The sequence below is a fragment of the Falco naumanni genome, chromosome 15 (assembly GCF_017639655.2).
Source record: "Falco naumanni isolate bFalNau1 chromosome 15, bFalNau1.pat, whole genome shotgun sequence".
NCBI lineage: Eukaryota > Metazoa > Chordata > Aves > Falconiformes > Falconidae > Falco > Falco naumanni.
Genome location: NC_054068.1, coordinates 588,526 through 601,635, shown reverse-complemented (window position 1 = coordinate 601,635; position 13,110 = coordinate 588,526). Strand labels below are relative to the sequence as shown.

At 47.5% G+C, this 13,110-nt stretch overlaps 1 protein-coding gene across 1 annotated transcript in view; it reads left to right on the top strand.

Annotated features, from left to right (window-relative positions):
- ZFHX3 (zinc finger homeobox 3) overlaps positions 1-13,110 on the top strand; it is a 113,552-nt gene that overhangs the window by 7,825 nt on the left and 92,617 nt on the right.

The following is a 13,110-nucleotide window of genomic DNA, read 5'->3' as shown; positions in this document are numbered from 1 at the left end:
GGATACAGTAAATAGTCCTTTCACTCGTGCAGCAGAATTGCTCCAGACGTTTCTATTGATTTTCACTGGACTTAAAGCTTCACCTTTTTCTCTAATCATCCCATAATGGCTTTAGTATGAACAATCAGGTACAAATTGCCATAAATCTAAGGAGCCGCATACCTTCCATTCACACGTGCTATCCCACTCATTGTCTTCTCATTTCTCTCTGGTGTTTTTATATTTGTTCTGTCCTGGTCCTTTTCTCCCAAATGGGGTGAGATTTTTTTTACGTGTATAAGTATATATACCCACAGACTGTATTTTGTGCTTCTCAATTAGTTCTTTGGATATTTTCCTTTATGTAATGGGAATTTAAAACCTGACATTGAGCCATACAGTCACCCACCCACATCACAGTGCAGACACGTTAGATTTCAAAGGTCCTGGATTTTCCCTAGGAATGAGCAGTTGAGCAAATTTGGTGAGGAAAGAGACAACCAGGAGCATCACAGAAGGTCTGCCTTGAACCTATGGTTGTTGGATCTGCCTGGAGTCGATGGTGCTCTGAGGAGGAGTATGTCTCTGCTGAGGTTGCTATTGAGGCCCAGGCTGCTGTGACAATTGCTGTTGCCATCATCAGCTGGAATCCAGCATAACGCAGCAGGGTCTGGCTCTATGGTCAGGTCTACACATATGCCTCCTATGTGTGGGAGACCTGAGAGAGTAAAGTCGGCTTGGAAATGGGGGGCAGGAGGGTCCCAGTGAGACTTTAAAAAGCCAGCTGAGGAATTGAATGTCCCCTGTGGAATTCAGTTTGTGTACAAAAGTATTATTTGAAAGCTCTATTATGAGTTGTAATGTAGAATATTGTCGTCTTATATATACATTGCACAGGTTTAAAAATTCTTTATCTAGACCCCTCGTCTACAGTGGTTTCTGCTAGGGAAGAAGCAATCGGAGCACTAGAATGCTCTCACTCTGAGGAAGAAAAAAAAAAGGAAAGAAAAAACACCACCAAGGTCAGACTGAGGGACAGCTGTAGGTGCTTGTAATAGATTCCTGAAATGCTTTCCTCAGGCAGGTGAAGAGGAATTGTCAGTTTTCAGGTTCATAAGTGGCCTGGGCAGTTCTCAGAGCTGTTACAGCCCTGTGTTGCTTCTGACACCAGCAGTGAAATGCCAGATGGAGAATAACACGTTTCAAAGTAATGACGTCTGTTGCATGGTCCATATATTAGCTTTCTAGTATGCCTATATAAAACCTGTAGCAGAGGACAGCAGACTGCTGGATTCACAGCATCTTGCTCCAGCGTAGCTGGAATCAGTGTTTGACTTCATGGAAAAACTTTTCTGTGGATGAAGCAAGCTTCAGTGCAATTCTTCCAGTCTTTAGAGTGGTTGTAATGCCATGTCTCTTTTGAAAGCTGAAAAGATGCAGCGAGAGTGGGGGTAGTTCACGGAATGGTTTCTCTTCTCTCAGGCCTTGGTGTGGTCTGCAGTAAATTGAGATTGATTGGATGTTATTTTTCCTCTTGCTAATGTAATCCATTAGCCTGGCACATGCATAATCAGTTTAGAGCACAGTTAACTGGATGTAATCGAGTTCATCCCTGCCTGCTGGAGAAAATCCTCTCCAGATGCTGCTGGGTGAGAGCGCATACTAGGCTGATCACACACAATCCTCCTTATTCTGCTTTTTTGCCATTTTCCTCTTAAATCACATGTTATTGGCTGCTTGCATTGCCCAAGAGCCACTTCTATTAGTGCTACTTGCTGCCAAAAAATGTGATCTGGAGACACCGCTAGCCCGTAGTCTGGTGAACCTTTTAGTCTTGTCCTGCAGTGCTGGAGGAGAAGGTCTGGTCTTCTGCTGCCATCTTCGTCCTGCACGCTGCAATAGCTTGCATCAGACCTCTTGCCATGTCAGTGATGAGGGGGCAGGGATGCTGCAATGGGGTCCTTGCTTATGACAAGAAACTGGAAGGGTCTGGTAATCTTTCCTCTATTCTTATGTTCTCCTGAGTCCCTGCTGTCCCCCCTTGTTTATCCTGCACTTGCTGGGGGAATGCTGTACTTGTGCCTCTCCCCATGACTACTTATCTCCTCGGTGTCACTGGTGGGTTTTATGTTCTGAGGAACTACCTGGAAAGCAAGAGTACCATTGTAAATGTGTGGCCTTAAAATTTTGAGGTGGGCATACTGGCTTGAGGTAGGTAACGGGTTTGAAGATGCTTCATCTCTTAGCTAGGCCAGCCTGCCCAGTACCCCGAGGCTGGGATTGGGCTGCACCGGTGCTTGTAAGCAGGGAGGCAGAGGCTGTGCAAACTCTTGACAAGTGCAGGCTTACTGTTACAGAAGCGAATTCTTGTCTCCTCGTGACCGCAGAGGACTAGACCAGACTTGAAGCAGAGCAGCGTTCCCCACATCTGGAAGAGGTCGGGCAGTGAGTTCCTGGCGTCTCTTGCACAGGTGGAATTTCCAGAAGGAATTAATCTGCATGAGCAAGAGCCAAGTTTGAACATTTCCTACAACTTCCTGAAAATCTCTAGTTCAAAACCTGCAACTCAGAAGAAGTTTAAACAAAGAACTACTGAAGAAACACATTGCTGGCCAGCCTGCCAAATGGGTGCATTCAATGAGTTCATTCAGTGTCTTCCTTTTCAGTCTTTCCAAGTGCTGAGTTAACTTTTTTAGGGAATAGAGAGTCTGAAGGAGAGGGTTTGGGTTACATGATGCCCTGCATAGAGGTTCTTTGTTAACTAGGAGATGCAGAGTGTGCAGAAGAACGACTCCTTAATATCAGTACTCAGATACTAGCGGTGATGAAATGTGGATTCGTGCTGATTTGGAAAGAAATGAAAATGACCTGTGAAAAGGAAAACGGGAGGTGCAGCTACAACACAGAAGAAAGTGGTGGGAGCTCCCAGCTCTGCTGCAGAGCACTGTGTGTCTCATCCTGTCTCTCCCTGCCTCACAGCAGGAGTGTGCACATCTCTTTGGAGGGTGGAGAGCTGAGCTGGAGTTAACTGCAGCGAGATGCTGAGCTGCACTGGGGTTTGGGAGCTGAGCTTTACGGTTCCAGTTAGTACAGTATGCAAGACAGACCAAAACCAAAAGCATGTGTTCTATGCAGTGTTAATCAGAGTTATCATGGGACTCTTGGTCTTAAATGAAGATTCTGATCAAATAGGCAAATTGAGAAAGTGGGTGGAAAGAAAGATAGCCCCAAGGATGCGGCAGCATGAGAGTGCAGAACGTGTGGCCGTGACTGTGCACATTAGCTTACTTGACTCCAGTAAAATACCACAAAGTCCCCAGCGGTGATTTACATCACACAAATGAGAAGAATGTACAAGGCTCTATCACCAGCTACAGGACCAGGATGGTGGCTGTGTTGTGCTAGGGGAAATACGACAGCCTGCAGTGTAGAAAGTGCAATAGGAGACTTTTTTTTCAGCTACCACTCTGGAAGTGGGGTAAAAGCATCACGGCGACATGTGATGCAGTGACTAGACTTCCAGAGGCTCTTAAGTGTCAACTTGAAGAAATTTGTTGGAAAATCCCAAGAAAGTTTTAATCCCAGATGATGCATGGAATATTGTATGAGATGTAGTTGCTGAATGATAATGCATTCAAATTCAGTATCCTTCCATAATAGAAACAGACAAAAAGAGTGTTTACCATAACAGTATCTAGCTTTGAAGTTAAAACTGCCTGAAAATGGGTGAGGTACTGTTAGAGAAATTAAAAGGGTGTGATGTGTGCAGGTCACAGAGGATTTAGTTAAAACCACATTAGGTGCATATATTAAATATATACTACCCATGAGAAAAAGTTAAAAACAGAGGGGGGGGGGGGGGAACCCTGCCAAAGTCCACAGAAAGTTCAGTGTGATTAAATAGGAAAGTATTTCAAGAGGAGGTAGGAAAAGGAAAAGAGGGAAGGAGTGAATTCTTCTTGCCCATATTTCAAAGAACTGAAGGATGCCTCTTTACCTCGGATAAATCTAAGAGGTGGTCTCAAGACAGAGGTACCCATGAAGGAAGAAGCCACTGGGGTTACCAGGACTCTGCACTGAAGAGTTCTGCACCTGCGTGAAATGGCAGACTCCTGGCAGGAATGTGTGCCAGATACTATAAAGCATTAAGTCAGCAAATTGATAAAAACAGCAACGAGAAGAGTCTTAGTAGGCATATGGATTAGAAAGGGGGGAAATCAGACTTTTGGAAGAGAAGTTTCTCCCGGCACTGCTAGTTATTTGAAGGAGTCAGCCAGCCTCCAGGCTGGGCTGGACTGGTTTGGATGGGCGGTGGGTTTCCCGAAGTCTTTGCCAAGATTCTTCGTGAACAGCTCTTACGCAAAGATGTGGTTATTGTCGCTGGGGTAGGAGGTCTGTGAATTGATAGCGCGGTGAAGGATGAGAAATAAAAGGTAAAAAAAATCCCTAACTTTCCACAATGGAGAAAAAATATTAGAAGGGTATTAATTAGATTAGAGGGACGTGTGGTTTTTTTCTGTGTTGGTAAGTGATCCAAAAATGGAGTAAAAAGCACGCTTAAAAGTCTGCTGTAAGGTAAAAATGTGTAGACTGCTTAGATGTAAAGCTGGATGACAGTTGCAGGAGAACTTTACATCACTAAGCACTTTCACAGGAAATGATAGATGAAATTTGGTGTCACAGAGTGTTAACAGGACAGGAGGACAGGCGGCCCTAATGTGGATTCTGGGCTTCTCTTCCTGCTCCCCTATCATGACAAAGAAGAAGGAAAAAAAGGGGGGGGGGGGGGAAGGGGAAAAAGAGGGTTTAAAATTGCTCTTCCTGCAAGTGAGATATGGCATCATTCCCAGTCTCTTTGAAAACAATAACTCAAGGATCACTTGCAAGCAGAAAGACAAGGGTGAAACACGGGAACTGTGTAAATCCTCGATTTCCCTGATCATTGACTATTATGTTCAATTTAGCCCATTTTAAGAAGGATTAAAAATCTAGAAGAATGACTCTGCAAAGACAACAGATTCTGGAGTTAGTGTGACACACAAATCCAGGATGAAGCAGAGGTGGTGAACAGGCAGCAGTTGCTCACCTTGTCTTACTAGCACAAAAAAATAAGGAGCATCTGGTGCAATTAGCAATGGGTTTAAAATGGAAGATCCCACTTTTTTGTACAGCATGTAATTTACCTGTGAATCTTATTGCCACGGAATGTTGTAGAGGGCGGGCATGCAGAGGGACTGACAGAGCAGCAGGACAGGTAGGTAAGGAGCTGACATGTCCCTGCGCGTTAGAGTGGTCATGGAGGTGCAAGCTCCAGCTCTGTAAAGTCTCAAACAGCTGGCAGCTGGAAGCTTTGATTGTGTACTCAAAAAGGATTGTGTTAGATCTGCCCTGTTTCTTTTCACAAATTTCGCTGCTAGTGGAAATTACCAGTTTATTAAAGTCTGGTTACTATTCCTTTTTGGATCAGCGTGAGTTAAGTATGCCATAATTCTGCAGTAGGGTAGAGCTGACAGTCATCTGATCCCACCACTCGGCTGACAGTAGGTGTTTCCTGTAGGACTTTGGAGTAGGAAAGCCCTATATTTTGTTAAGAGTTTCATAGAAATACCTTAGGTTTTCAAGCTTTAAAAAGAAAAAAAAACCAAAATCAGAAGACTAATGGCATCAATGAGAAGCAAATAAAAGGAGTTCTTGGCTTTCGGCTCCAAGATGTGAGACACTAAGTGTAAACTTTCTGATTGTTTTCTCTCCTCAGTGCATTTTAATTAGCCTACCAGAAGTTTGGGAAACACTCTGTGTAATCTGTCCTCCTGTGACAGCTGGTAGGGGTCTGTGTGGCACCACGCAGCGGGTGCAGGAGGCTCCCCTGGCCATTGCCAGCGCGCGGTGGCTCTGCCATCAGCCTGCCCCCAGCCCAGCCTCAGCCTCCGGACCCCGCGGGGGTGCCCAGCGTTGCCGGAGCTGCGAGTAGCTGGTGTGGTTCAGCTTTGAAATACCCAAATGGTTCAATGTAGGCAAAAGGAAACATGTTTGGGTTTTGATTTCTCTCTCAAACTTTCTTGGATCTCTGTCTTTTAAGTTTCTTAGGGTGAAGTTGCCCACAAAGAGCCTGTCACGCTTGTTACAAAGGACTTAGAGGTGTATTAACCTTTGATTTACTCGCTATCTGCCTATTGTGTGTTTTGGGTTTATTTTTGCAAGTTTATCTTTTGAACTACAGATGCAGCCTCCAAGCTCTGAATTACAGTCATGAGTAACACGAATTGTGCCAGAAGCCAGAGTACAAGGGACTTTTTAGCTAATTTCCTACAAAGTCTTAAGCTAAAATTCCAGTGGCAGCTTCACAAGTGAAATACCCATTTAAGTCTCCCCACGAAGTTGTTTTTAAAGCTGGTCTCAGAAACCTTTAATTCAAATCTGCCATCCTCTAGTCTTGGATAAGCTTACAATGAAAGATGAGCTTATGAACTGAAGTGGTTCTGAGGACTAGAGTGTGCTTAAATCTGGAATGAACTTTGAGCCTCCATGAACCTGTAGCCAGAGGAAATTTCTGAACTACACCCTGGTCTGTGCACATGGTGAGCCTGAGTTGAGAGGGGTTTCGGAGCTGGACCGCGAGCTCTGGGGCAGCCCAAGCAGCACCCCTCTGCGAGCTCTGTCCTCTGCTGCCTTCCAGGCTTCAAGAGATTCAAGAAGTACTTTGCTTCTACACAAAACTGTTTTTCACAGTACAGCCAATTACAGGAGGAATGAACCCCTACAATCTGGTTCTGCTTTCGCGTCCTGTTGGGATTGCCAAGTATTTTAATATAAAAAACACTCACTATGCGTTTAACCCTTTCAGATACCTCCCTCTTGGGACTGCACGTTTCTCCGAGTGACAGATTGCTCCATCACATCACCCTGGCATTAAAGTAGGTTTTTACCTTCCTTTAGGTATTTAATAATAAAGTACATTAGTGTAGGATCACAAAATTTTCACTTTCTCTATACTGCTTTTCGAAAGGGTTGAAATCAAAACTGTTGAGAACACACAGCACTGCTTGCTGCATGTTTTATTTATGGACTTCAGTCACTTAGGTTTGTCTTTCAACAGTTTTCCAGTAAGTACTGAGCCATGTGCAACCAACAGCTTAGTGAAGAAACAACCCTGTAAAAGCAACTTGAATAACAAATGAGGGAGACTGCAACTGGAACAGGAGCAAGCGAGCAGCACAGCAGGAGCTAGGAGTTAGCCAAAACATATAGCTAAAAGCTCTCTGGCAAACAGGATTTAAATTTCAAAATATTTGTGAGAATAGGTTAAAAAACCCAACCAAATAAACAAACAAAAGCCAAGAAAAAAAAAAGGCAAATAACTGAAAACCACCTTGACAAGCTTGTATCCTAATCTGCATAAACTGACAGTTTTTCACAGCTTCTGTAGCAGTCAGTTGTGAAGAGCTGCAGATAGCTGTTTGGGCTTGGTTTTTCTGTGGTTTGCCAAGGTGTGTGGGTTGGTGGGGAGAGGCTGAGTGCTGGGGAGTAAGAAAGATCTTGCAAAGCTGTCCTGCACCTTGGCTGTTCTCTGACAGTAAGATGTCATCATTTTGATGAAGCATCAGTGTGAACCTTCCACGACCTTTCCCCATGTGTGATGCCAGTTTTGTCTGTGTTTATGGTTCAATTTTCTTATCCCGGTAATTTTGGAACATGTGGATGAATATTTAGATTTCAAAGCAGGAATTTTTCCCATTTCAGATGATGCTAGTTGTACAGACTTTCAGGATGAGGACAAGGTGGCTATGGTTGTTGCTCTGCTGTGGGGCCGTTGACAGAAGCTCTAGCAGACCTTGCTGTGGTGTCCCCAGCTTTTGGGGAACCTGCTGGCCTTCCTGTACTGATGTGGGAGGTTGTCGTTCTGCAGAGGAGAGCCTGGAGGGTGGATGTGTGTCAGGGATGCTAATCTGGATCCCAAAGATCTGCATTTTTTTTCTGGGTGATCAGCCAGTGTGTGAGCACAGGCTGGCACAGAAGTATGGGTGTCCCCTTGCTCTCCTACCTGCAGGTTTAGCACTGCAACGGGGAGCTCGTCGGGAGAGCTGAAAGGAGATTTGTCTGAGCCAGGCAGTGGGCGTGTTTGTTGGGGTCTTATCCCAACATTCCTGCAGGCACCAAATGCGCGTCATTGAGGACGAGCAGGGTAGGACTGGAACAAGGCTTGGGGTGAGAGTGTTGGAGGAGATGGGGGGACAGTTTTGTAGGAGGCTGAAGCTGGTGAGTGGAGTTGCAGTGCAGGGCTTGTAAGCTCCTGCTTGCCAGTGTCTGCTGAACACAGTGCTCAAGTGGTTCCCCAGCCTGATGGCCCTGTGCTCCCATCTGGGTGGTCGTGTTTCTCTTTGGGCAGTATGCCTCAGAGACCTCGGAAATGCTCTTAATTCCTTTTGCTGGTTGGGGTAGGGTCAGGCTTTGGCACCGCAGATACCAGTTCTGGCCAGGTAACAGCAGTGCAGCCGCAGGCTCCGACGACGCCCTTGTTAAATAATGGATGGCCATTCATTAACATCCATCTCCAGCATCGGGTTGGTTCACAAGCTGGGAAGGAGGCTGTAAGGTGCTTCCCCTAGCCTGTTCTGTGTGTCGTGGCGTAAACTACTGATTTCTGTTAGGCTGTGCTAGTTAGTGCTACGGGGCTACAGGGCACTTTGTCATCCTCTGTCCCAACTGCTACTTCTGCATAAAATTTCGTAACAGTTTAAAGTCCCCAAAATTACTGTGGAAGCAGCATGGGAGGTTCTATGTTTGCTCTCTCTTAGGGAATTCATTAAATTACAATAAATAATGTATGCATAATACATAACTTAATACCATAATGTTCTTTTGGTCCTACTTGCCAGTCCTAAAAATTCTGGCCTTGCCCTGTAATGCATGCAGTCAAGTTCTGCAATTCAAATTAGGCAATGAGTTACACTTACGCAACAGGTTCTCTGAAAGTTGTGCCTTTGGGTACGGTTGGACAAGCTCCGGTAAACCTTATTGCAGCTGTTTGAAGATACTTGTCTCCGGGTTACTTTGCCTCTCTGCCAAAGACAGCTACCCACACTGCGGAGCTGCGGGGCAGAGCACAGGCGTGCTGTCCCATCCTGCTGCTGGAGCACGTGGCCGCATGCACTGGGCACGTGGCTGCCATCGCCTGAACGGCTGGAGCTGGCACCGGGAGCTCTGGGCCTGCCAGGCTGTGCTTTGCTCCGCTGGCAGTACCCAGGGGGGTGCTAGTGCCCGGTGCAGGGTGGCAGCAGCTTTTAAGATGGTGGGTGAATATTTATTTAAAAGCTTTGTGATAGCAGTTTGACTCTTACTACCTTCCAGGAGTTTGCAGATCCCTCTGCCGGGACACAGTGAGCCAGCGGTGCTGTGTTAGAAGGAGCAGATTCCAGCTCATGTCCCTTTGGCAGGGACATGTCTGTGCAGAGTAAAGATAATAAGCAGGTGTTGGAGTCAGTTGTTTTTTTGAAGTTGCTGTATCACCCATCGTTCTCCAAAACTGCCTTCCCAGTACCGTATTTTGAACCCTTCCCATTGCCACGAGCTGTGAGGTATTTATTAATAGTCTGGATGTTGTGGCATAATAAGGAAAAGCTGCTGGGAGCAACTTGGAGTGCAAATACTTGCTTAGATACTAGTTTGATTTGTGTTGGAGTTGCCATTCAGCTCCATTTTTACATTGCTTTCTTCCTGACACCAGGAATGTATGTCCTGGTTTCTTCCTCCCCTCTCTTGTTCTGCATTTAAAGCAGAAAGGTGGATTTCTAAGGAGGTGCCTGTAATTTGCCACCGAATCATCAGTGGCGTGCAGTTAATCCCAGCATCCAGGTTTGCTCTTTGTCCTAAGCATTAGCTCAGAATTTTTCTCCCAGCAGAACAGGCTGTGGCGGCTCAGGTAGAAGTGCTGTTGCTGCCTTGTCACAGGGCTGTCTGAGCCTGTTCTGCCCACCCCCCTGCCAGCCCTTGGGGCTTGAAAGCTGGGGAGAGTGGGGAGCTGATGCAGGAGGCAGGGGCCAGGGTGCTGTGCTCTAACTGGGGAGAATGTAAAAATCTGATTTGTATCCCTTCCCTCATCCCTTGTGCAGGCCTGCCCACAGTTGCAGAATTTGCAAGGATTGATGCACATGACCCATTTGGGTTTCACCACGTTCATGTGGCAGTTAGGCTCCTCTGACCTGCTGCCATTTATTTCCCTTCAGCTGCCTAATGGCCTCTAGACTTTATTCCTGCCTCTCTTTCTGAACAGGCTTTACAGTCATGTCCCACCCACTCCTCTCTTTCTCATGCTTCGAGAATGATGGTTACAAAGAAAATCACCTGGGGAAGTTTCAGGCAGCAGTAACAAAGCCTATCTCCACAGAGGGGAGGCTAATTACACAGCTAATTAATCCAACAGATGTCACTTTAAATGCCTGTTTCTTTGTGATTCTGTTGCACACATCATGCTGGTTAACCAGACTTCATGGACCCTGTTCAGAATGCCTGCGCAGGCTGCTGGAAGCTGCCGGCTTAGACCCTGGTGTGTCCCGTTCGCTCCCCAAGGTTCGTACCAAGGAACAAGTCCCAGAGAGCCCAGTCTAGACTGCGCTCCGAACAGATTGCCGCCAGAGAGAAATGCTGTTTAATAGTTACGCTTGGTTTAAAAACTCTGAAATAGTAGACGCGAATATTGAAGCGGTTGTTTACATTCTTGCTCTAAGTACGGAGGCGAGGCAGAGGTGTCAGGAGAGGAGACCCTGTCCTGCTGCACCAGAAGCACTGTTTGGCCACGGAAAAGAGAATTTGGAAACCTGAGCCGCTCCAGTAAGGTCAGCAGTTCAAGCCCAAGGGTGGTGGAGGGCCTGAAGCGGCTCATCTCGCAGCCGGCACGTCTGGAGGGTTCCCCTACTCCGGCTCCCTGGGGTAAGAAAAAATGAGTCTTTCTCCAACATCTCGAGCAAGTCTTTGCTCGTAAGGGCAGGGACGTGTCCTGGTTGCCCCCCAGGAGAATGGAGCGGTTCCTTATCCTTGTGTGGAGCTCGTCCCTTGCTGCTGGAGGTCAGTGGTCACTGCACGACGGCTCTTGTCGCCTCTGCTCAGACTCACCTGATGTCGTCTCCTGCCACATTTGACCTTCAGCCTGAGGGATTAGGGGCCACCTGTAACAACACAGTGGTGTGAGCACTGGTGGTTTCAGATGTCAGTGCTGCGGTATTTTCTCCCCCTTGTGCTGTCCTGCAGGCTGGTGATGTTAAGGCAAGGTGCGAACACCTCAGCAGCACATCCATCACCCAAGGTAAACCCTGCTGTTGGCAAACACTGTCAGGCTGGGAATGTCCCGGTTTGAGATTGTGATTCTGAAACGTCCTGTTTTCTGGGTGTGTGCTGTGCTGACTTGGCCTTTTATTTTCCGCTTCCGTACTAGCAGAGTCAAAGGATTTCCCACTTCTTACTGAGCAGATACCTTCTGGGGACAGGAGACTTGTACAACGCTGTCTGCAGTGCTGGACCAATGCTCACAGCACTGTACTTGGAGGGTGGCTGCTGGCATGGGGAAAGTGACCCGAGTGCTCTCGATATAACACACAAGACAGTCCTGAAGATGGCCAGTTGAGCTGCCTAGTGTGAAAGAAGCAGGAGAAATACAGTTGAGGGGGAAGAGCATCTTTCTTGGGATCTTAACATTATCGGTAAATCACAGTTGGCACACTTGATTCAGTGTAATGGATGTGTTCTCATTTCCCACAGCTGATGAGGATTATATCAGCTTGGTTTAACAGTCTTATTTTCTGCTCCCAATGCACACTTGTTTTAATGCGTTTCAGTTAATGAGGTAGAAGAGAGAATGAGGTGTTACTGTTTATGTACAGACAGCAAGTCTGTGCAGAGGACTCTGGAGTCCGCGCAGTCCCTTCCCATTGCTCTCAAAGGGACAGCATTAGCTGGCATTTATAGAAAATTTATTGGCTGTGGTTTATCCAGGTAAAATTTTTCCCAGTGGTGCACACCTCTCTCTCATGCCTGCCTTATGCATTATTACAGGCTACAAGGCACGTCGGCAGCAGCCTGTCTGTGGGCAAGGGCTGTCCGCGAGCAGAGGTGACCCGGTGTCATGTCTCGCAAAACCACACCGTGTATTTGATACGGGCAAAGCTGCTGCGATTTACCTGGGGTAAAAAGTTCACGTGTGCCCTAAAGTAATTTACAGCTGGGGAACTTCATACCTCCATTGTGTCGCTGCCGAGGTGTTTGCAGGTCCCAGCCAGGGTCAGGGCCGCCCGGTGCCAGGCGCTGTGCGAGCAGGTTCCTTAGCGGTGCCCTGGGAGCGCTCAGCCCGCTGTTGTCTCCTCCCGAGGAGGAGGTGTGCCGTGCCTCCCTGAGGTGCGGTAACGGGACCCGCGGCTGCTGAGGGGCTCTGCCTTCCTGAAAAACAGGTTGCCCTTGTGCTGACAGCAAATATTTGTGGGGGGGTGGGCTGGAGCTGCATTTCTCCCAGCAGCATCCTGCCTTCCGCAGCCCTGCGCCGGGCTCGCTGCTGGTGAGGAGTGCCTATAAACAGTTAACGCTGTTACCTCATGGCTGGCTGAGGGCCAGCGGCTGGCATCACTTGGCTGACGGCAGGCCCGAAAGGCCCTGCATATTGTACCGCTTTGAAGGTAAAGCTGCTGTTGGTTTAAGCGGGAATTAAACAATTACCACGTCTTAGTTCTCCCCACCTTCGGTGGATTGACTCTATAAATTGTCAGCCTGTTGACATTTTAATGTGAATTATGTCATATGGTATCCCCTTTGATTTCAACATGCCTCAGTTTGTAAATACACGAGCCTCTCAAAGGGTTGTGGTTAGCGTACACGCTGGCGGCCTCGGGGTTTTTGGTGGGGAAGGAGCACAGCACTTGTCTCTCTGCATCGAGTGTGCCAGCACGGCGTCTCGTCTCGCAGCTCTGCCGCCGGAGCTTGAGGCACGCGCGACAGCTGCCTCGCGGCGCTGGGGTCTGGCAGGGCTGCCCACAGCCCCAGGGACCCCCTGGCAGCACCTGGGGTCCTGGTGCATCCTCCAGCCGGGCTCAGTTTGGGGTCCCTCTGCGTGGGGCTTCTTCCCTGCCCCCTCCGTGACGTGAGAGCTGC